This window comes from Cyanistes caeruleus, chromosome Z (genome assembly GCF_971803275.1).
Source record: "Cyanistes caeruleus chromosome Z, bCyaCae1.hap1.1, whole genome shotgun sequence".
Classification (NCBI taxonomy): Eukaryota; Metazoa; Chordata; class Aves; order Passeriformes; family Paridae; genus Cyanistes; species Cyanistes caeruleus.
In genome coordinates, this window is record NC_141732.1 from 51,746,618 (window position 1) to 51,771,949 (window position 25,332).

At 34.3% G+C, this 25,332-nt stretch overlaps 1 protein-coding gene across 7 annotated transcripts in view; it reads left to right on the forward strand.

The window, feature by feature from the left end:
* The window catches only part of PTPRD (protein tyrosine phosphatase receptor type D), a 1,176,387-nt gene that overhangs the window by 591,060 nt on the left and 559,995 nt on the right, over window positions 1–25,332 (forward strand). For 3 of the 7 annotated variants that reach the window (XM_086870058.1, XM_086870064.1, XM_086870061.1), the window contains one exon: window positions 22,328–22,350. The exons of the other annotated variants lie outside the window; for them this stretch is intronic. The gene's annotated coding sequence lies outside the window, so the exon portion shown is untranslated. The remainder of the gene's footprint in view (window positions 1–22,327; window positions 22,351–25,332) is intronic. 7 annotated transcript variants of the gene reach the window in all.

The following is a 25,332-nucleotide window of genomic DNA, read 5'->3' on the forward strand; positions in this document are numbered from 1 at the left end:
ACTACTTGCTCCTATCCCATTGCCCTTGTCATAGATGTTAGCTTAGCTAAAGTCTCCTATGATACAAAGGCTTACAACTTCATTCAGATGTCTGAAGTGGTTTTTCTCTTACCAATTTGGTGTCTTCTAGTAGACACCCATTAAAATGTCTGTCACGGTCATTTGTGCTCTGATTTTCCTGATAAGCACTTGATTGACCCATTAACCATTCGCAGCATTAATTTTCTCCCTGTGCTAGATTCCTCCTTCCTCTTCACCTTTTCTGCCTGTTCCCACTAGAAAGCCCTCTTTCATTCATCACCACGCTCTAGCCATGTGAGTTACCTTTACCACATTTCTTTATTCTGAGGGAAATCACAGAAGTGCACTGGTGCACACAGATTTCTAATCCCTCTTATCTCTTAGTCCATATACCTTTGCACATGTCCACTTAAGACAACTCCTCTTCACTGAAAAAACTACGATATAATCTGTGCCTGTGTGTGATGTGCCTTTAAGTTACCCTCAGAGCCCTGCGGCATCCTACCACAAGAAAGGCAACACAAGAGTATTGCTAGTGTCCATGCAGATGACCAGAAAGGACTAACCCTACAACAATTTGCTGGTCACCAACATTTTCTCCACACCATCTCAGGTATAAACCTCACAGGACCAAAAAGCTCCCAAGACAAACAATGTGAGCCCCATGTCCCACAGAGATGTAGTGTTCCTTCTACCTCCTCAGTGCTGTTGCTGCTTCCATTTCTCATCATGCTTTGATCATTAGTCCCTGTCTCTGAACTAATATGAAGTCCTTCTCATTGGTTTTGTGGGCATGAAGTCCTCCAAGTATAAAGTCATGCACCTGTTTGTTCACTTTTTAATTGTCAGCAACAAATAATAATAAAATGTAAAAGCTCATTCTAGGTAAAACTGAAGTATCAGACTAGGAAGTATCTTATTTTTAGCTTGAACATTACTTAATTTAGGGAACTTCAGGTGAAGTCTGATGCCATATGTGAGTAAACAGTTCTGAGTAATACTAAAATAACTTGATATCTCTTGTTTTGTTTCTATTACTGTACTGTGTTTCTAATCAATTGTTTTCCAGGATTTTACCTTGGGATACATTTTTTTGGTTTCCTGTTATATACCTCTGCCTCAGGCTGTGTATGTATGCCTGTGTTTTGTGGATTTTTTTCCTGATGTTTCCTGGATGTTGAGACAGCATAGAGGTGCAGATATTTTTAACACAGGCTTTGGCAAAAAACCGTTGCTTTGGTTTTTTTAAGAAAATAATAATAATATCAATCCATTCTTGAGAAGCACCTTCTAGAGTTTAAGCCTACCAACTTAAGGCCTGCTAGAGTTTAAGTCTAGCAGCCCTGACAATAGAGATCATTATCTCATGGTTAAACACTTAAGTTTGTATAAATTGCACAAAATTCTTGATTGATATATTTTGGTATTTTGCATGATGTATCATGTAGGTCTGTGATCTCATTAAAAAAAAAAAAAACAGCTTAAAAATAATTTTATATGTAAGCTATGAGGAAGAAACTCTCTATTTTTTAAGTCTAATCAAGTAGAAATGATAGAAAAGAAAAACACATCTTTATCAGATAAATATCACAACATGATTGTTGCAGCTAAAGGACACATAACTAGAAATTTGACTGGAATTAGGGGAGCAATTATGTTTGTACTGATAGGAAATTCAGCTAGAACTCTGGACAGAGCTTGGAGAGTCTTGGAGAAAGAGCTGTTGAGAGGTTAATTTAAAAGATGCAAGAAAACTGGTTAGTAATGGACAAAGACTCAAAAAATGTAACTATTAGCTTTGAGGGATTCTACAGACGTGTTGAGTGGAAATTTAAAAGTTGCTAGTGTACAAATATATAGAATGAGTCTTCCACAGAGAATGTATAAGCTGGAAAATGCGATCATTTCTTATAATCAATGGTTTAAGAATAGCATTCTCTAGAAATAATAATCTAATGGATTGTAAAACAGTGTGATTTTTTTATGAGAGGTTTTATATAATCCAGCTGACTGTAATAGCAGGAACCTCTTATTCAGTGACCTGAGATGTTCCTTTCAATGATGTAGAGTATATGTATGGAATAGGAAAATAGGAGCTTTATTCAGGTAGAAAACAGGAAGAGAATAACAGCCTGGGTAAGAGTGGAAGTGGTATTATGAAAAAAAAGCTGAAAACTGAGAATATGTCTTTTTTTTGTTTAAAAAAACAGGGGAGAGGAGCACAAGAAGTAGATAAAATTAAGAGAAGAAAAAAAAAAAGAGATGCCTGGTCAGATTGAAAATTTAATATTCTAAATGATACATTTATATTTTCAGTTTTTCAGTTAAAAATACTTATTTTTCTATGGTACTCATTGTTATTGAAAATACAACTCAAATCTTTCTCACTTGAATTAATCACCTTAATGTACATGCATTATAATGTTTTCTGATCAATAATCTTTCTTCCTTCCTTTTCTCACTTTCTTCCTGACTCCCTGAGCCTCCTTTCTTTTCTTCATCCTCTTCTTCTCTTTCCTCTTCTTTCCAGAATGTGATCAAATAGGTCCTGCACTTCTGCAACATAAAATGGCACAGGGCTGAGATTCTTTTTTTGTGTAAATTTCTACCATTTCTAGTAGCTCACATGAGTTGGTCAGCCATGGCCGCACAGTTTTTCCTAAAGCTTTAGTTTTCTTGCAAAGGGAAATGTATTTTTCAATCACTAATCTCCAAAATCAAGGTACATTATTGTACAAAATAATACAGCATTGTGATTAGATACATTTGTAAATCTGCTACATGGAGACACTCAAGTCCAATACGTACAAAAATTTCCCTTGATTTTTTTGTTTATAAGAGATATTTTCTATAATTAGCAGGTGTCAGAGAAAGGTTCTCTATTGTCCCAAAGGCATACTTCAGAGGGACAGGCAGTCTTTTCCCATAAACTGCAGGTGTAGAATTTGCTATTCTTCCATGTAGCATTTGCTATTCTGCCAATAATTGTTTGACTTTATCAGACTTCTGGTATTCCATTACCTGCTGCTTTTTGGTGTTCGAAACAACCCCCACATCTGTAAAAAGAAGTAGTAATATTGCAGTAATAAAGCAGCAGTCTGATACTTGTATCAAAATTTCCATTTCTAATAATTTCACATGTTTTTTTTTTTACTTTCAAACTAAATTAAAGTCCTAATCTTCAATTCTTTACAAGACTAATCCATTAACAGTTAAGTACTTAAGGACCCGAAAATCATTTGGTTGGCTGAGAATTACCATTTTCAGTGCAACTGAAACAGGCATTCTGCTTTCTACAGGGCTTTCATTAATCTTTTCATGAATCTAGACCTGAATAAAGACTGGATTGCAATATTAACAATTGCCTTTGAACAGTAATCCTAGATCATCTTTAGTCTTGGCTTTTCAATGAGAAAAAATTGCTGAGGTTTAATTTCTAATTTGTGAAAACTGACTCACAGCTAGCTGCATAGCTATCATAGTTATTCAGTTCAAAGAAAAACCCTAAGTAACAGTGATCATTTGACAAATATAAATGAATTTCCTATCTGAAATATGACTCTTCAGGCTTAACAGAGATGACTGAAATAATGTTGGGTCTTATGCTTTGGTTTAGTTGGTTTAGTTTGGATTTTTTGCAAACAGTGAAGACTCTAAAGATACAGAATGAAGCACTGGATCCAAAGCAAAGATTATTACAATTACAGAATTCAAGGGATTTTTTTTTAAAAAATAGATATTAAAACTGGCCCAATGACATTATCTATAGTAATAATTTTATGTTCAAAATGTTTGAGGCCCACTGAGGTTAACAGCTAAAAGTAAACCCCTTCGTTTTATTTGCTTCAACATATTTTTTTAAAAATTGGTTTAAAGAAAGTTTCATTTTTCTCAGAAGTATCTGTGTTTTGTTCTCTTAAAAATTAGATGTTGTCTCAGATCTAATCGGTGTTGGTGTAGGAACTAATTAATTCTTATTCTACTTACCTGTTAGTTTGATTCCAATTATTTGGGGTTTTAATTTTTTTTTTATACAAAAATAAAAAAAAATATATCCAACATTATTCCATTTTCCAGAATTTGCTGTCTGCATGATGTTTCTTCAAAGCACTACAAAGATAACAAGCCTGAAGATTGTGTTAATAAAGGATGCTGAGCAGTCTAAGAAAGTATGGTACTTGCTGTCATAGCTCCTCCCTTTGCAGTCAGTGAATTGTGATAAATCATGTAAACAATGCTACTCTGTGGAAAACTTTCTTTAAATCATTATTTGCTCATTATTACATCTTTATTTTTACATATGCTTTCTATATTTAATATGCAGGAAGGTGCTGTGGAAGGAATAACAGCCACTTTACTGAAGTGCATATAATTGGGAACAGTCTGCTCTGATGGATAAAACAAATCTTTAACCAAGCTTTCACACATTTGTTTCCTGTTAGGCTACTGCATTAACCTTAGTTTTCAGCTGGTATTTGTTTATCTGTTTGATGCAGAACTTTGCCTGCATTTCTTGCTTTGGTGTTTACTCAGAATCTTCAGAGGCTGAGAAGGGATTTTGCATTTCAGAGGAGTTTAACCTTGATATATTTACACCATTATTAATGCCAGGTGGCCTACACAGAGATCAACAGCTTCTCAAAGGGAACATGATACCTAGTGTTTTGCTTTGCCAGATCAGAGTAAAGAACTTTGTTTTCTCAGAAGGGGCTCAGGAGGAGCCAGGAAAATATTTTGTTTCTTTGCAAAATGGGAGTGTTTTCCCTCATTGAATCAGTTTCACAGAGTCACAGAATCACAAGGTTGGAAGAGACGTTCAAGATCATCAACTCCAACCCATGCCCTAACACCTCAACTAAACCATGGCACTGAAGATCACATCCAGTCTTTTTTTAAACACATTCAGGGATGGTGACTCCACCACCTCCCTGGGCAGATCATTTCAGTATTTTATCACTCTTTCTGTAAAGAACTTTTTCTTAAAATCCAACCGATATTTCCCTTGGTGCAGCTTGAGACTGTCCTCTCATTCTGTCAGTTGCTGCCTGCTGAAAAAGACCAACCCCCACAAGCACCTACACGCACCTTTCAGGAAGCTGTAAAGAGTGGTAAGGTCTCCTCTGAGTCTCCTTTTCTCCAGGCTAAACAACCCCAGCTCCCTCAGCCCTTCCTCACAGGGCTTGTGTTCCAAGCCCCTCACCAGTCTGTTTGTTTAGCCATGTCTTTCCCCTTTATAAAGTTCAATCCCTTTGACTCCAATCTTTAATTTAAACAGTGTTACTTTGCTGCAGATGGGATTTATTTTTTAAAGTTTATTTCTCATAAAATAAAAGTTTAAATATTATAAAGGCAAATATTTCTAATAATGCAGTTTGTGATCAGATTTTCCCACTGAATTTAAAAAAAATATTCACAGAAAATGGCATGCATATAAATGTGTTATTTCTTGTACTACGTTTATTGTACACACAGCACAAAATTTTACTTCATTGATATGCTAGGGAGACGTTCAGTGAAAACACAGCTCTTATCTTTGAGTTCCATAGGAAGAGCTGGTTACATTGCATTTTCTGACCAGCTGTACTGAAGAGTAATATCTTCATTTGGGGGTGGATGAAGTAATTAAGTAATCAGTTCAAAAGTGCTGTTTTCTAGATTTGAAAAAGGAGATATTTTCTCTGAATGTTAATGTGGTTTACAGGCTCTGGGCTAGACTATAAACTCTGTTTTCAGTTGCAAATCTCAACAAAAAAACCCCAAAATGCAGAATCTGCAAATGCAATGGAATATTTCCAAGATAGTGTCTTCACACATTTTATCTCAGTTGCTGCAGCCATTTCTCAATAGGGAGGCTTTAACAGGCATTTTTAATGCTGAGATCAGAAAAAACAAGTCCCAGATATCCTAAGTAATAAACATGTCAATAAAGCTTTAATGAAAATAAGTGTAAGCATTCAGTATCACACAGAACTCAGTAAATGCTGGCTTAAATAGTGTTATTTGGCCATAATAATACAATTCTAGTAGCGGTCTTTCCAAAAACTTTGTCCGCTCCTACTTAATATGGAGCAAACCTAATATAAATTTAGGTAAGCAATACATAAAAAAACCCTTCAGAATGACTGTATTTTGGTAATATTTTAGGATTTAAACAAAATTCGGTGTATTGGTATCAAATGTATTCCATTTAACTTTTACATGTTTCTCTAAGACTTAAGGCTTTTAGGCTGGAGGATTATCTTTGAACTGGCAATATCACAGTGCTCAAAACATACAAGTTACATTGCCATGACTGAAGTTTTAAAACAATTGGAACTCTGACTACTTTCCAGATCAGACTAGGATATACGGGGTTGTCTTGTGACACATAAATAATTGCATGGCATTATTAATGTCAGACTCCCTTACCTCATCTCAATGCTTAGGTTTAAATAGCTCCAGATGAACTTTGGGCAAAACAGATGAATGCTTGAATCTGACTAAATAACTCATCTATACTCATGATTTAGGATACTAAATCTAAGAGCCCAGAAATTAAAAGCCAGTTACATCATCTGTTCTTCTAACACAATCTGGTCACATTTTTGATTTACAGCTAATTGTTCCACACAGTTGTGGGGGTTTTTTCACAGCACTTTTCACAAAAAAAACCCTGGAAGAACTATCTTTTTTACCCTTCAATATACTCTGTTCTACATAGAGTGCAAGTTTAATTCTGTCTTTTAAAATAGAATTTCAATCCAGAAAAGGAAGAGTCAAATTGCTTCTGATAAACTGTCTCTGTCTCTGTCTCTGCAAGCTTCTATGTTTCTGGGTTTTGAAAAAACATGCAATATATTCAAAAAAAATATCAGCCTAAAATAAGGCTGCTATAGGAAGATTTAATATGCATTCTTAATATTTGCCTGTTGAGTCATTTGCATCAATGTTTCTTCACTGCAAGTATTTCTTAAAGTCTGAGTAATATCCCAAATATTCGACAAAACATGTTTTCTCTTCTGAAGCTGTATAGGCAAAATGTTGCCAGCTAAATAGTGAAAATTTCTTAACTCACTCTGAATTCATGTAAGTTTGTTGTTTTTTTATGTGATTGAATTTCTTCCACATGATGATAATAGTGTCAAAGGGATATAATATAGATTTAAAAAAATCTGTTTTATAGAAAAACAGAATTTTCAGACAACAGCAAGGATGTGTTGATGATAGCTACTTATTATAAGGCACAAGGGATCACAGAGCAACTGTTGATGAATGTCCCTGACAGTATATACATAAATATCTGGAAATCTGTTTTTGTTACACATGCATTTATATAAATACATAATGAGTATTTAAACTTCGTTATTTAAAAGTAATTTACCTTTTGAATGTTTTCCCCTTTACAATGATACAGCTTCTTCATCATTTAATTAAACTCCTAATTTTGTAGTTACCTTCTGCGAATCTTATGGTTCTGTTGATTGGCTAAAATTTCATTACAGCAACAGATCCCTGTGGAAAGGAACTGACTGTATTCATTGTAAGATTTTTGTTATCCTGACTACAGGAATCATTGCAGTAACCAAGAGTTCTTTTCTGTCTTCTGACTTTCCTCAAACCACATTTTCTAGGTAGTCTTTTCTTCTGTCTTCTTCTATTACACATTTGAAAGATTTAAGGAAACTTTATTAATACCTTTGATGCCCATGTTGTTCTATAATTGAAATATATTCAATTATATTAATTTTTCAATAATTTAGTTTTCTGTTTTCTGTTTTCTATTATTATCTATATTTTCAAAGTTGCAGAAGGCCAAATAAAGTGCATTTTCTAACACAGCACTGGAACGCAGGGATTAATATAATACTTTGTAAGAGTGTCCTTCCACGAATCAAGGAACAAATAAAGACATGATTTCTAGAACCAATGATCTGTCCCTGAAACCAAGTATCTTTCTAATCACATCAGAATTTTGTAAAATTTGGTTTTGAAACCTTTGAATAGCCAGCATCTTAGAGCCTCATAACAGTGAAATTTACTGTAACTTACACTGCTTAATGCTTCAGTTAACAGCCCTCCAAGGCAGCATTTTGTGCAGAAGTGGAGGCAGATAGTCTACTGAGAGACTGTTTCAGTAATGGTGGGCACACTGTGGGGTCCCCAGCACAGTTCACAGGCAGCTGAGAGTCTCTATGCAGCATGAGCTGCCGTGGGAGGATGGAGTTCTGTAGATCAGGAGCTGCAGTGGCCTCTGGGGCCTCTCTCTGGGGTCACAAGGAACAGTTTGCACTTGCAGGAAAAACACACTGGTAAAGGGTTTGCAACAGGAGTAATGAAGCTGTGGGAGGTCAGCAAACCACATGTCTTTCCAGGCACTGCACTTCAAGAGCTGGCACTGCTCTTCCAAGTTGCACTGAGGAAGCAGAGACAGCACCTATGCTTTTTAGACAGGGAAATGGAGACAAAAGGCTTGTAAAGACTGTAATCTTGTGAACTCTGGCACCAGAATGATTGTTCCATCTCCACATGCTTCTGTGAGCTGCAGAAAAAATTTGGGACCAGGCACAGGCAAAGGAAGGACTTCCTCCCAACAAAGACCTTTTGGTCTGCCTGTGCCTGAGACCTGTGGCAGCACTGGCAGGATGAGGCAAAGAATGGTGGTGGGAGACTCTCTGCTTCAGGGATGCAGTCTACTAAGCTGGCTCTGCATGTTAGAAGAGGACATTTGCTGAGGGGTTTGGTCCAGAATATCATGGATAGCCTGACAAAGTTTGTTCAGCTTGACAGTTGGTCAGACTATTATTTTACACTTCTTCTCCATAAGGGCACTATCAATATGTCTGGGAGATTTAGGACTTCATAACTAGTGACCGTACATGTTCCAGGAATGAGGAGAAGGGCTCGGTGCATGGTGACTTCTGCCTGGTCTTGCTGCTGAATGGGAAAGGCTTGGCAAAAAATTATTGAATTTTGGAAGTCAAAACCTGGTTGCACATTTGGTGTTGGCAATAGAGTTTGAATTTTCATAACCATGTGACCTTTGTGAGAACTGCTTGGAAGAGAAGGGGTCCATCTGACCAAATAGGGAGAGGTGTATTTGTTATCAAGCTGGGAAACCTATAGAGTAGTAATCTATTAGCAAGAAGGAAGGGAAAGAATGGTCAACAATCAAATGAAGAAGCAATGAACCAAGTTGTCAAACAGAGTAAGAGGGATGATGTAAACACTAAGGACTTCAACAGCTGGACTACTGCCATAGGCAAAGGCAGACTCTTTGTGAAGGACAGATTGGGAAAGCAAAAAGGGAGGGTTGCCTTTCATGTAAGAGAGCAGGATTTATGCCATTTTTTGTTTGGGTGATGACCCAACAGAATTAGTGTGCAGACCAAATGTGGGAAATATTGTGATAGGTTCCTGCTATATGCTATATTAATGAAGAAAAAGCAAATTATGCCTTCTTCTGACAACTTGACATTCATAGGCCCTTGTCTTCCTGGGAGAATTGACTCAGCCCAATGTATGAGGGAAGGACAACACAACAGGGCTCAAGGAAAGCACAGGAGCTTTCTGAAGTGCACTGCCAACATCTTCTTGATGCAGGCAATTAAGGAACCAGGAGCAGGAGATGAACTGCTGGACCTAGAACAGAACTGGAAGATAGCAAATTCTTCCTGTCTCCAAGACAGCAATCAAAAATATTTGGGAAACTACAGGCCTGTCAGCCTCACCTTGGTCCATGAGAGTTCATCTTGTTCACACAGACAGTTGCTTACTTCTCCTCAGTTTAATTTGGTTTTGGTTCTGTTTTGTAAAAAGACAAAATTCTTATTTAATCTGCATGGTTTAACCTATAACATCTTTAAGTCATGCTTAGTGGTTTGAACAGCAATGAAAAATAAAAAATTCTCTTGAATGAGTTTAATGTCTTGCAATAAACTAAAAAAACTTCATCTTTATAGCACTTAAGAAATGGTGGAATGACATTAAGCTATTAGTTGTTCTTTGGACTCCTTTTTCTTTAATATTATACCTTGTATTTCAAGTTGAAGTTTTCTTAACTAGTAATTTTGCTAAATATCAAACAACTGAAGATTTTAACAACTCTCTTAGGAAATCAGGAAAAAAACAGAGCTCCTTTATTAGTCCACTGTGTTCACATAATTGGATCACTTGCCCTCTGCCACGACTGAGTGAAACATTTGTATTGACTCACAGGTCAAGTATCTATTAAAATAGTGATAAATCAATCACCATCCTCGCCCTCATGCACAGAAGTACAGGAGCTCTGAAGTAATGACTGCTGTTCAATGACAGCTTAGTGGGCTTTTCTGTCTCACATAATGAGACAGAAATCTTGGGTAGTTAATTAAGGCACTGTATATCTGAACACCTTCATAAAAAGTCAGTGAATCAGTTGACACAAATCAAGGCGTGAATCCAAGAAACTGCAGGTGGGATGAAGTGCACAGAGCCTATCAAAGCTCATCACATTTGAAAGTCAAAGACATGAGTTCCTCAGTTGGAAAATTCAAAATTATGTGTGCTTCTCTTTTCCTTTATCTTTATTGCTTTCTTCTGTACAGCACATAAGAGCTATGTGTACTGACTGTAATTTATACACTGAAGTGCAACAATGTTTTTATGTTTAGTTTACATAAACAGTTATTAACAGTATCCCACAACCTTTCTATTGCAATAATTCTCTGTAATTATTTTCTTTACATTTTCTTTGAGAGATAGTACTTGTCTGAATTGGCAGGTTTTGCCAGCTTGTTTGTATTTCTTTAATAAAAGAGAAATTAAAATAATCTTGCAAGGCGGGAGTGTGCTTGGGTATGTCAGCATAATTATTGCAGAGGAGAGGAAGCATTCTCATAAGATTATCAGTCTATTTAGTGAAGAAAAAGTCCTTGCTTAGTTTTCTTTTATGTTTTCAGAGTTACCTATCTATACCAGAGTTACCTATATCTGTAATATATATCTATATTGTGGTCATTTCTTCTAGAAAATTCAGTGGAAATAAATATTTTGATCTCTGTTGCATGTCTCATTCTCACTTTCCAAAACTTCCCTAGCCGTTTGAGACTACCCCTTAAGGAAAGTCTTTTCATGTCTTGGGATAATAACAGACTTTTCTAGAAGCAATATAGGATTTGGGACTCTATTAAACCATACAGGGTTCTCACTCACTGAATCCTGCATTAGACCTTGCTGTAAAAATACATGAAGGAGTGAAGAAAGCACAGGCAGTTTCTTTTTTGAAAACAACTCCTGAAATGAACAGCAATCTCTTTCCTGTCTCATACACCAAGAAAGTGAACTCCATCATCTACTCATGATGGACTGCTACAAAGGCAGTCCAGAGGAAATGCTGTCACAATAGTGCTGTCAAATGAACATTCACTAGAGGAAATGAAGTCCCCCCTGGCATAAGGCAATTCAGTCCTCTTACTCTTTTTATACCACATAATCTAGCTCCATAATGAACCTAAGGATTAAGAAACTGCAGAAAAGCAATAATATAATTTTATTTCCTTTGGATTAGGTGTTTCTCCCCAAACAGAAGAGCACTTTCTAAGTAGGAATTAAATATTCATATTTTTTGTTATACTCATTTAGTAATAAAATAATGCAACCCATTCATCTGTGGCATTCGATATACATTAAAACATTCAGTACCTCTGTTCTTCTTCAGTCATTGTTCTGAGCACTGCAATCATGGGCTGCTGTGGTGCTGCAGCCTACTTAACCTCTAAGATAACATTCAGTAGTATTCAGAATTATCTTTATCTTATTCCAGATAGATTATGAGAGTTTTCAGTTACCTTTTATTTTTTTCCTGTTTGTTAAATGGAAGCTTGATACCTGATTTTTTTTGCCCTTTTAAGAAGCTTGGTAACAGTTTTTGTATCAAATTGATTTCTTGATTTTTTTATTTTTTTTTTGTTGAGATTTCAACACATTATTTTGTGAAATGTGTGACACATACATGCTTTGGCAACTGGAATTTTTTACTTTTTTTTTGAAAAACATAATTGCAAACATAACTTTTTTTTTCTTTTTTTTTTAATATCTGACATTAATTAGCATGGAATAAAGAAAATCCATAGATCTGATCTCCAAGTGAGGGAACAAAACAACTAAAACCAAACCATAATATCTCTCCCTACTGCTTTCCCACACATACATCTTGAGTGTATTAGCTGAGGAGCTGGAAAATTCATTATGCATACATATAATGGAGACAATCATCATTTCACACTTTGTATAGTACAATGCCTTTTCTTCACATTGGAATGAGGTCATTGCAAAATGGCTAAAATAAAATGAAATTAGAACAGTCTTTCATTAGCTACAGATTCTCAGGCTGATTGTATCCACTGCATTTCCTGTAGATTTACCTTTCGATCTGTTTTCTATCCTTATTTGAGGACAGGCAGACACTGTAAAAAAAAAAAGCCAAAGAAAAAGGGAGAAAAATGGGTAATTATTCAAAAATCCTACTGAAGTTTCATCTCTGCCACACGATTGTTCCTGCAGAAAAAATCAGATATACCATAATGATGAATAAGAGTAAGAGGAGCCCAAATGTCTTGTATGGTTTTTGACTAAGTGCTGAATTCTGACACTGTTTTGATGCACCCACTTCTGCATTATCAATATGTGCCTAAGCATTGTAAATCCCATTTCAAAACAACAAGATTAGGGCATATGGACTGGTAGACATTCTTAAATGACACTTTAAAGTTTGGAAGATAGTCCTTCTTCATCTGAGACATTTAAGTGAATCAGCATTCAGTTTAATAGATTTATGTGTCACTGAAAATGCATATAAAATAATAGTCCTCTTTTTAAATCAGAGCTTTAGGAATTGAATAGTAGTTTGAGAGTAAAAAAACTTCCTTTCTATGTACTTTCCAAATATTTAGTGAAATGTTGCATGTATGGCCAAGAAAAATTTAGTCAGGTTATTTATTACTTTTTGTGAAAATAAAATGTGTAGGCCTGTGGTTTGAGGCAAAATTTTAGATGGTTCATGATAAAGTGTATGTTCAAAATATGCCTGGCTTAAAAAGGAGGAAAGCTGTACATAGAGGTTTGACATACCGTGCATATTATTTATCTACTAATTAAAATCGAGTAGTGTATTTGCAATTGGATTCACGTTTTATGCACATTGTTTATTATGTATTTACTTAAATAATAGCATTACATTCACTTTACTTTTTAATCTATGGGCATATAACAAAGCAAGCACTAAATGTTCATAAAATCTGGTTGTGCATGAGTTCTAACAGAAACCATTTTTTAAAAGTATATTATGTTACTGTATTAAATAGAGTGAAATTACTCTTTTGCTCCCTAGTTAACCCTAATTACTATACTCATAAACTACATAACTTTTGAGTCCAAGAAAATTAAACTATAATGAATTCAATTTATTTTACACCATATATTATATTTAAACTAAAATTACTTCTACTTAATAAGATATACAATTTTACATCTTATTAAATCATTATTTCCCTCACTTTCAGGTAAACAGAAGGTCATATTACCCAGACTCTATTAGACTTAACTTTTTTAAGGAAAGAGGCATAATAGCAGCAATAGTGATGTTTCTCTGTCTATGAACAAACTAAAGACTGTCTTTTTAGTATTTGCCTTAGGAAGTTAATGCAATTGGGCTTCTGTTCTAAAGGTTAATTGAGATGTCCCATGTCTATGTATGGTCAACTATTTTACTTATTTTAAAATTATCAACCATTTACTTTAATGTTTAGAATCAAAATTAATATTTCAGTGAGACTTCTAGGTATTCTCACCAAGCATTATAGAACCAGGTTGTGCTCATGAAGGTAATGACACTTGGCTAGTTCAGAAGTTCTTTTCTTTCCAAAAAAAGCAGCTTTGCCATTCCTCTGGACAGACTAAAGGAATCCTGTTGTTGTTATGAGACTTGTGCCATAAGAAGTCAACAATTTATATCACATCCAGCAAAGAAAGCAGCTCTGAGTTGTTCATCTGCTATACAGTCATTCATATATCTGAGTACCCTGTGCTTCTTAATTCTACAGTAGCTCAAAGAACTTTCTGTGTGAGCCTTTTGATACGCCTTAGAGATAATATGTACAAAATTATCCATTCACACACTGCCCTTAAATCACTCATGGAAGATGGGGAATAAAAAAGATTTTTCAACAAAATTTACCATCAGAATTTGAACTGTGAGCAGCATCCATCCATAATTTCATCTAGAATTCATGCCTAATAATCATATGCAAAAGTGTATGTTGACAGGAACTTGTGAAAGAGAATATGCTGATTTTATTTTATCTATTTTAGTTTTACTATGATGCACACATATTTCAAGTTGTCTTTAGTATTCAGTCATTTTTTTTGCTTTCCTCTGCAAGAGCCAGTCTTACAGTCCATACATATAACTAAAAAATAATATCTGATCCTTTTTTTATTTTCTTGTTAATATATGTGTTAGTCTCAAAACTTACCAAAATGCATAAGGGAGATGTAAAAAAATCTAGGTACTAGGTTTCCATATTACTGGAATATGTTGACTTTTCAATATTATATTTTCACCCTCTTTTAAGAGAGATAACTTATTCATCAACATCTTTGTAGTAACCTTTTCTCTCCATCATGAACACAAAATAGGTGACAATTACTTTCACAAGTAATAGAAAATTTTTTCTTAGTTATAGATATATTAAATATACTGAGGCATATGACTCACATTAAGGAATAACAATAATATTGTACTCTAAAAAGTGAAGAAAATTAAGATTGAATAGTTATATTTTATTTCTCAATGATACATACTTCAGGTGTCTTTTCAGACGTGCAAACATGTTTTCAAATTACTGTCACAATCTGACAGCAAGGCCATTTTTCACTTTTTGATGTTTCGCTTTCCCAGTCTTTGAGATATTGCAGTACATCAGCTGTTGTTTCAGCTGTGTCCAGTACCTGGCCATATGTGCACTATATGCTTGTTTTGTGAGAACTAAACCATTGTGGAAGGTAAGTTCAGCTAACTATTTCAAAGCCTTGTGCAACCAGACTCTGAAATTACAATAAAACATTGCATTGCAGTAACACAGGAAGCGAGCAGAGAAAGTTTTTAATAAGAGGGACAATAAATTGCAGTAACAACCAGTTCAGGCTAGCTTGAACATCAGCTATTATTTATTCAAATTCTAGGTAAATGTGAAATGAATATAAAATAGGAAATCTGATCATTAGAATTCTAACTTCAGCTAATAAGTAGGGTTTTTTTTGAGAGAGAGAATCTAGAGAGTCTTGAATCATATCATATATTATCAAACTAAATTTTTTTCTTCTATGTCTCCCATCTATTTTCCCATTACAAGCTTTTTAAAGGCTCTTCTTCACAAATGTTGGCCTGATTTTGGATCACTGATTATTATAAATATAACTGACAACCTCATTTTTTCTTTATAGCCGTAGGTGGAACTCAATTACAATTCTGTGCTATATATACGTATATATATATATATATATGTGTGTGTTTGTATATATATGTGTGTGTGTACATATATAGGTGTATATGTGTGTGTGTGTATATATATATATATATATGTATATGCATATGCATGTATATATATATAAAATTTCAGACGCCTCTGGAGTGGTTTTAATTAAAACAAAAAAAGATTTCTTACAATGAAAGGGTTTTTACTAGTTTTTTGCAAAGATTTGATGCAAACATGTTCCAAATCTTTGGAAAGATTTGTGTTTCCCAAAAAGAACTTCATATATCATCTCACTGTCCTTAATAGGGGTTCGTTTGTGGCTGAAAACAGTGAAGAGCGTAAGCAGTAAAAGTCTTCTAAAGATTGTTTTAACTTAATCACTTAAATGATATGAACTTTCATTTAGATGCAGTGCATAGTTAGCTATTTGCATATTTGCACTGGGAAACAAATAAGCAATTTAACTCTATGATAAAATCCAATTTTCAAACAGCCTATACTTATTGTTTTGTCCCACCTTAATACCAGACACCTGTTCCAGCTGTTCTAGGTATTTCATTCTCAGCAAGTTGCAGTTGCCAGAAGATATTCATTACTTCTATTCATGACTAGTTTATATACATGCTTTCATATAAAGTCCATGACATTAAATGCTTCATCTATGTCTCCCTAATGTTTACTCTTCTGAAGCATCTGCTTGTAGCTGTGCTATTTTCCACAGCTATACTTTGTAGAGAGGTAAAGATGTGAATTTTAAAACAACATGGTGAATGATTATTTATCATAAGGGTTTTCCTTTTCTAATCTTTTCTACTTTGCCATAGCATGAACAAAGTAGAAGGTCTCAGAATTTTATAACAATGAATTTTGCTACAAGCTCTAGGGAATAGTCGATGGTCCACTTACAACATAAGCTTGTTTTGTGAGAAAACAGAGCACCTTTCTGATTCCATTCTCAACCTTGGCATTTCAGTGCCTGACTTTCTCCTTTTCAGTAACTGAACTTAATGAATTTTTATTCCCAAACATTTTCTCTCTTACAAGTTTGTCTTGGTGTGTAAAACACTGTTTTTAGAAACACAACCTGTTAAATTATCACACTATGTCCAGCACAAAGAAAACTGCAACTGTTTAGCTAAACTGCATATAAAATTAATAGTTATAGTAAATTTGGCAAAGGAATACAAATATCTGGGGGTAAAATTCAAGTTTTAATGATTTATGAATTTATGAAAAAATTATACTTTTTTACCAAAATTATTTCTTTGTTATTTTTTCTCATATGATTTTCTGCAGCCAAATTATACATACATATGGTATTTCAAAAATGCCTCAGCACAGTTCTTTGGTAGCTAAAAGGTCCATTTAAGGTTTTACTCTAGTTAGAAGATAATAGTCTTTTAAACAGGCAGTGACCTAGATATTATAATTCACATTCTGGCAGTTCTCCAAATGTTGAAGTTATTTATATCTGATATTTTAAATATTAAACCAGCAGACTGATACTATCAAAACCACTGGGATCCTACCTAATTTTTTTCAGTCACCAATTATAATAGTATTCATTACCCTAAAGAGTGCAGACCATGATGCCTTGAGAGGCTGACCTGGAACAGAGACTAGACAGAGTCAGAGGAATAAATTAGGTATTGAAAGGCCTTCCAAGGACATCCCTTGGGCAGTACAAGAGCCTGGCAGAGGCTCTGCTCAAGGTGGACCCAAAACTACACAAGATAGACAGCCAGTAACAAGTCTTTATGTTTTGGTCTATTTACATATTAGGGTTAATTGTCCAGTTACATCTTCAGGTTATGAAGTACGAGCCTCTCATATTGCTCTCCTCAATTTGCTTCTGTTAATGCTTTTTGGGCCTTTTTGGTGTCCTTGGTTCTCGGGCTGGAAAAGGATTGTTTTGTCTAACTAAGCTGTGAAGAGAACTTGCTAGCACTTTAGATGTAGTTCAGAGTTACAAATTAAAGCAGTACAGAATCTGAAAAATATGAAAGCTGAAACTTAAGGCATCAACCACACATGAAACCTTTTTTTAGCAAATTCTATCCAGATTGAACTTTTCCAGTATTTCTTACAGTTCAATATAAAACAGAATACATACACAAAAGCAATGAACAACCCACCAAACAAACAGAATCCACAAGGATTAATTTTAAATGAATTTATCATACAGTGATTGTTTGTTCCTTATATTAAAATAGTTAGCAGTTGCCTCATTTTCAATCTCACTTATCTATGTTAATAGTAATTCCAGTTACATTTGTAAACAGGGTATAAAAATTAAATAGAAAATGTAAAGCAGTTTCTTTTTTTTTCATGGTGAAACTCTTTCAAAAAACAATCCAGTTGTTTTATTCTAAACAAGCATTTTTCAGAATTCCTAAAAACAAGAAATATTATTGCACACTCATGCAATGGACAGCCTCCCAAACTCGGAAAACATTCATGTTGTTCCCATGAAGTCATCAAGATTAGACAGACAACCGGTATTGTGACCAAGGAGAATATTAGATTTTTAAATGATAGGCTAAATCAGGAGTGGTTATTCATCACTTGAATGAAGTAAAACAGTTAAGTTGGCACACTACCAGAAGCATGAAGCTGAAATTAATTTAATATCTGCTGTGTTTTATATTTTGAAAGGGCCTACTGGAAGAAAGACCAACTGAAAACATATAACATACAACACGTACCATTTTTGAGTCACTATATTCTAAAATCTCTCAAGTGTATTCCACACTTGTGTTTGATTACCCCTCAAATTACTCCCATCTGGGAAAAAAACTCCACAATATAAAACTTGAGTTACACTCATGGCATTAAATTATCATGTTGACTTGCCTTCATGGATTGAGATGGTGAGTAATATAAAAAATATCTTGATTGTTGAGTTTGTCAAAAAAATCGGCATAAATTTTAAAATCTGCAATCCAATCTATCGCAAACTCACTGAATTTTATTTCTGAATAAATGTGGAAAAGGCAATAAAATAATTCAAAAATATACTTAGGAATAAAAGGTATCAGTTGAGAAGAAATTGTAACTAAATGTAACTGCAATTACTTGTAGACCATAATTCTCATTACATGAAGAGAATTAATGATCAAAGAATTCCCCCAGTGAGTTTAATTCTTGTGTAGAATGATGTGGCTATAAACATCCACTTTTGAAGTTTTACTGGAATTGTTATAATGCTAAGGGTCACAAGAACATATATACTATGAAGTCAAGAAAGCAAACTGACCCTACAGACTTAAAGTCAAATATGAGTACAAGATAATAGTGCAGAAGAAGTAGCCCAAAGGTTTTTATAGCTCCTCAGTTAATCACAGCATTTACATTGTTTCATAACTCCAAACTCCATTAGCCAGGGCAGATTGCTAGTTTTGTGATCCAAGTATTGAACTGAAGGCAGGCAGCATGGAAGATGAGATCATCCAAGGCCTCATTATCTAAGAAACTTAAAGCCCCATATAATTTCAACCCTTAAAAAAAATTATTTCCAGAATCTTAATCCAATCTCATAGGCAGTGAAGCTGTGATAGTCAATATTCCAATGACAGAGCAAGTGCAGTATCAAAATTGTGCCTGGAAAGGCTTGGAAAGGTACATTTTCTTTTGAAGTTATTTCATTAACTTAATGATCCACAGCAAAAGTTCTGTGAATAGCTAGAATGGCATACCATTGGAGAAGAGATAGCCACTATGTGTAGGAAAAATTCAAAGAAACAAGAATTCACTTGAAATTAAATTTTACTTCTAGGTTTTCTGTTTCTGTTTTTCTGACTGATCAGAATAAGCACAAAGTACAACTGTAAGCAGAGGCAAAAGGAAGAAGGTCAGGTCTGCTTTAAGCTAAGTCAACGCAAATAGGGAAAGAAAAGTCGGAGGAAACCCAATGACTTGTTAATTCTTTTACTCATGAAAGCTTGATATTTCTACATAATAGGAGAAACTTGTAAATGTGGCACTTGACTCTATACTTGATATTTCAGTCACTGTAATACTTGCTGTGTAATGATACACAGATAATGATCCTGCCTTGATAGTGTCTAGTACGACTCCTCTTAAGTGTCACTGACAATAGCTTTTCACCAACAACTTCATTATTAGATAATCATGGAAAGGTCTGGGTTGGTAGGGACCCTAAGATCATCCTGTTCCATCCTCTCTTCCCAGGGCAGTGACATCTTCCTCTAGACAGTTTACCCAGAAGCCCACACAGCCTAGTCTTGAACACCTCCAGGGATGGGGTGTCCACAACATCTCTGGGACAATCCGGTGCCTCACCATCCCTACATCTTCTACTCTCCTTCATCTTAAGGCTATTCACACCTATCACTACATGCCCTTGTGAAAAGTCCCTCTTTAGGTTCCCAGTAGGTGCTAAAAGGCCAATATAAGGTCCTCTCCATGCTGAACAGCCCCAGCTCTCTCAGCCTGTCTTCACAGGTGAATTGCTCAAACTCCTAAAATCAAAGTGGTGACTCCGGCCTGGTTCCAACAGGGCAACATCTTTCTTATCTTGGGGGTCCCAAACCTGGACACTCCAAGGCAGAGGTCTCAGAAGAGCAGATTGCTCTACCAGAAGGTATAGTATTGACTCCAGTTTAAGAGTCTTTTAGGTTTTGTCTTCCTTATCAGCAATGTTTTTAGAACCCTCAGATTCTTTTCCAGAGGGATCGGTGCATTCAGAACACTTGATACTACCAAACAAATTGATCTCTTTCCTTTCTTGATGATAATTTCTCCTAAATGATTTGTAACTGTCAAATTATTATGTCTAGTCTCTTCACTGAATGATATTCTGCACAATGTAACTGCTATGCTCAATCAAATTAATTTTCAATACTGACTCCCACTGGCTATGCAGATAAAGATGAAATAAAGCCCATAAGCTGACACATCCTAAAGCCCAAAGTACAAAAAAAAAAAAAAAATCTTACCAGGCATGAAAATAAAAAAATCTATGAAGGCTGTAATTAGGATTTTAAACAGAAATGGAGAAACACCACAGAGAAATTTATTCCAAAATTAGTAAATTCTACAGGATCTTATATCACTTGTTTGCCTTGCTATTCAAACATGAACCCTAGCTTCTTAGGAAATCTTTTTCAAACTATGAGATGTGTTTCTAGAAAAGTAAAACAAATTAATAAAAATATTAAAAAATACATAAAATACTCTAGAGATCTACTATTAGAGGGGAAGCATGATATTTAGTCTAAGCAACAGTTTGAAAAAAAATTGGCAGGATTAAGTTTTAAGGAGTTTACAAGATTAGTTCAGGTTCATCAAAAATATGAAATTCTAATTCCACAAACTTGCTCCTTTCCTTAACGCTTTCAGAATTTTTCTGACAGTATTGTAACTATATTAAGTAAGTGACAGGATACAAAGGAAGACTGGGGTTTTTTTTATCTCTTGCAGAGGTGTTAATAGGAAAGAAGAGGATATTTGTCTGCTTTATTTAAACATAAATATGAAATGGACTTCTGAAATGGTCTGAACCTTATAAAGACTGTTTTTGCAGGGCACTGTCTAACATAAATTAAAATTATGATCATCTGTTGCAGATTACATTCCAAAACATAGATTTGAAAAGTTGCCAAGTATAATGTCATATTAATGACAAAATTAAAATAAAATTAAAAGGAAAAACAGAAAAACCTGTAATCCATATGACTTGGATTTTTTTCTCTTGTATAGAGATTTTACCTGGTCAATTCCTAACAGCTATAGCCATCTATTTGACAACCCCTTTTGCTTTATATTTTAAATCCTTCCTAAAGTTCCTAGAGGAATGTAGTTTGGTGCACAAAATAAATTAGAGAATGTTAAATATGTTATACTATATGGATATTTGTATTGGTAGTACCTGAGACCATCAAAATAGGAGAAAAATTTAAATCCTCTGTCTACACCCTTCTTTGGTTCTGTGTGGAACTTGCCCATGTCTTACAAGTTGTTCTCACTCCACCTACAAGGAAGTAACTTAAGGGAAGAGAATAAATTTTTGATGGAAAAAGTCAAGATTGTGGCTTTTATACTATGTAGTTGAGGAAATTTATAGGGCTAAACAAATTTAAATACTTTCAGTAATCTCTTGTAATTGTTTGTGGTTTATAGTAGATAAATTTCATTTCTGTCATATATAATTAAAAAATATTTTTTAAAATGTCTCTTTTGTGATATTTAGTCCCTAATTTTTCACACTTCTGACACTGCTGGGAAAGCATATGATGTACAGTCATTGCAACAGCAACAGTAGAGTGCAAAATAGCACTAGGACACATTAACAAGTCAGAACTGAAATGAGGATGACTGATAAGAAGACTGTGAAAGAAACTTAGAGAACCATATATTGACTTAAAAAAAAAAAAGTTTCATTTGTTTTATTTCTTAGTTGCTTATAAAACAGGGCTAAAACTTCTGGCAGGTGAATTTTTAAAAATATATTTGAATTTCCATTTCATGTATTTTTAAAATTTCTTTGTTATCTGCAAATTGAAGCACAGATTCTCCTAGCTGCTATTCTTTCCCATGATAATGCCTCACTTTATGCAGTGAAGTGTAATCAAAAATATTTTAATAAAATGCAAAATCTTCTTACACCTGGAGATTACATATAGGAGAAAATAAATATTTTCTCACTACAACAGGGGAACTTTCTTTTTTTGTATGATTTTTCTTCTAATCAAACTTGTGAACTTGTTTTCTATTATATATTGCTAAACAATATCAAATGTCTTCCTTTCTGTACTTTTCTCTGAAAATCCTTTCTTTTCTCTCTTTTGTAACAGGAGTTGGAATTCACAAAGTTGAGGTAGGAAACTCATTTTATTACTGGGTAATTTAATTAATTTACTAAAGCCAAGGGTATTAAAGCTTTATGATGTTATTTTTGTGATTTGTGTCTAGCAGTTATTCTCTATGGGAACTTACAGAGAAGGTTTACAGCAGCAAAAAATCTCTTTTCCACAATATAGAAAACTAACATGTATTCTTCCTGTGATTGGTGTTGGATAGGATTTTAATCTAATTTTTTTTTTTTTTCATGTGTTTATAAATAGTTCTGAAGTACAATGCTGTATTCTAACTCCTGTCTGTCCAGTGATGCTGAAGTTTTCCTGTAATTCATACTTGACTTTTATCTGGAGCCCAGGAAAACAGAGTTTTTAGGGAGTTATAACTTCACTGGACAGAGGAACACACTCTTTCTAGAACTTCAAAATTGTCTTTAAATGAAAAGAGAGGGAAGGTGGTGCTTCTGATTAAAGATCATTCTGAACCTGCTTTTTCTACATAGATTCAAGATAAAACTGGGTTTATGAGGACACATTTAGAAAACAATATGCTCCTTTGTAATTATATCTCACAGAATTGGAAGCACCCATTAACTAACATATTTAGGTGTCAAGAAGCTCAGTGAAATTGAAGAGAAAAAATAAAAGTTTTTTAATATATCCTCTCAGAAGTATATTTTTATCTTCAGTATTTTGGCAATAATTTACTGTTCTTTATTTGGCTAAATTGAATCTTTTTTATCCATGGCTCATTAAAAGGAAAAGAACATTCATAATACCAAACTTCACTTGAGAAGCTTGAGGTTTTCTCTTGAGAAGCTTGAGGATGTGTCAATAGCTCTGTGGAAAAATGCAATCTATATTACCATCTGTAAAAAGAAAAATGTTTAGGATAGATTTAAGCTTAATGATAAAAAATTCATTTTAGATATAAACACTAGACAGAAGTTAGTCAATGATATCTTAAATAAGATACCATTTCACATTTCTGTGGACAAAATATTATTTTTTCATTATTCTGTTAATTATTTTTACTAGATGTATATTTTCTCTTGGGTTTTTTTTTTGAGGAATTTTTTCCTTTGGTTGTTTGGTGGTTTTTTTTTTTATTTTTGTTTTGGGGGTGGGGGGAGTGGGTTTTTTGTTATTTCTATCTTCTACCCCAAGCTCCTACAGTTTTGGTTTTTTTATTGGAATATAAGGCAGGCATATTTTATTATTTCCTAATAAAAGAGATTTGTACATAACCATTATTTATTTTTTGAAAACTCAGTAGATAATCCCAGAAACACCAACCAGTACAATTTCCTCTGGCATGGCAGCCATCACCTAAACCATTTCCTGTATCCACTTAAGTGCTGAATATTTAACTGTACACACACATAACATGTACATACACACATATATATATTTATTAGAGAGAGAGAACCTACAGAATCTTTTTAGAGAATACTCTACAATACTAAATATTAAAATACTCACCTAGATTCCTTGCATAGAAGGGTAACAGTGCACAAAACACAAAAGCTTACACATTGCTGCACAAATGACAAGTGAATGTTCCAGAGTTCCTTTTAGGAATCTCTACACCCTACTGTGTCTACAACTACTACTCTGTCTTTAGATCTGATAGTTCCTCTGCTCCAGCATCATAAAAGGGGCTTTAGGGCCTCTTCTGAGTGGTTGTTTGAAGAGAAGCTGCCTATAAAACAATAATAAATTAATGTTTGGAAATTAAAAGTCATCAGAAAAAGAAAGGAAAGGGCAAATAAATGTCTTTAAGATCTCATATTAAAAATAAGATCTCAAGATTAAAAATAATCTTTTGCATGTCACTCTTCATCTGCATACTGGTGTTCTCTCTTCCATACATCAGTATCTCATGATGAAAACAGAAATCTTTCACATGTAACAATTTATACTGTAGCAGAAACTACCACACAGATTGTTCCAGGAACAGCAAAAGTTGGCCTTCGTTAACATAAAAGATTTAACTGTTATTTAAAACCTTCAGGAGAGGGCAGGTTTAGCTCACACAACACATTATGAAAATTAATTTTTTATGTCTTTAGGATCAGGACCTGTGTTTGGGATAGGAATTAATCCATTAGTTATGATGAAATATCAGCATACAAATTTTATACATAATTATATACGTGTATCTATTTTTATCTCACAGATTCCTTAACCTTTTAACCATAATAAAAGTCATTAGCTAATTCAAATAGTCTTTCTGCTTCTTCATCCTGTGGATATCTTTAATGTTATCATTCTCAAAAATACATTTACACAGTTTGGGCAGGTGTGTGACTGAAAAAGGTCAAAGTGAAATACCAGCATACTTAACAAACATATTTCTGCACTCTGTCACAAAAATCCTTTTGGTTGCATAGCAACTGCCTTTTTAATTACTACTTGCAATCTAGATTTTAATAATTTAATTAGTATTTTCTTCATTAAATTGTTTCACCAAATAAATCTAATGTATTCAATTCATTCCTTATTTTTAAATGGTCCTTTTAACCTCCCATCTTTGTCCTTCCAGCATCTTTGGCTATGTAGCAGAGTCCAAAACCTTCTTTATTTTCATAGCAAAAACCACAATCAAAAGGACTCAGCCTTATGCAAAAAGCCAAAAGGCATTTTAGGTAGTTCTTTGTAACTGAAGTTCTTGGAGCTCAGGTAAGGTAGTCAGCTTAGTTAGTTAACTAGTAAGCTAGTTAGTGATGTCAGCCTGGCTTCATAAAACAAAGGCTTTCAGAGGCTTTCAGAGGCAAAACTTCAGTGACATGTGTAGAGTGGCCTGCCTTTAGTGGTAGTGATGTTAGTGCTTTTGAAACAGTTTATCTCATACTATTTAACCTTAGGTGACCAGAAATACAGCTCCTTAGGAAAAATGCCCAACTATTGTTCTGTATTAAGACATTGCTGAGAAGCTGAAGCCTACAAGAGCCAAGTACTGTGAGAATAATTTTGAGAGGGAGAAGGAGATATTATCTAAA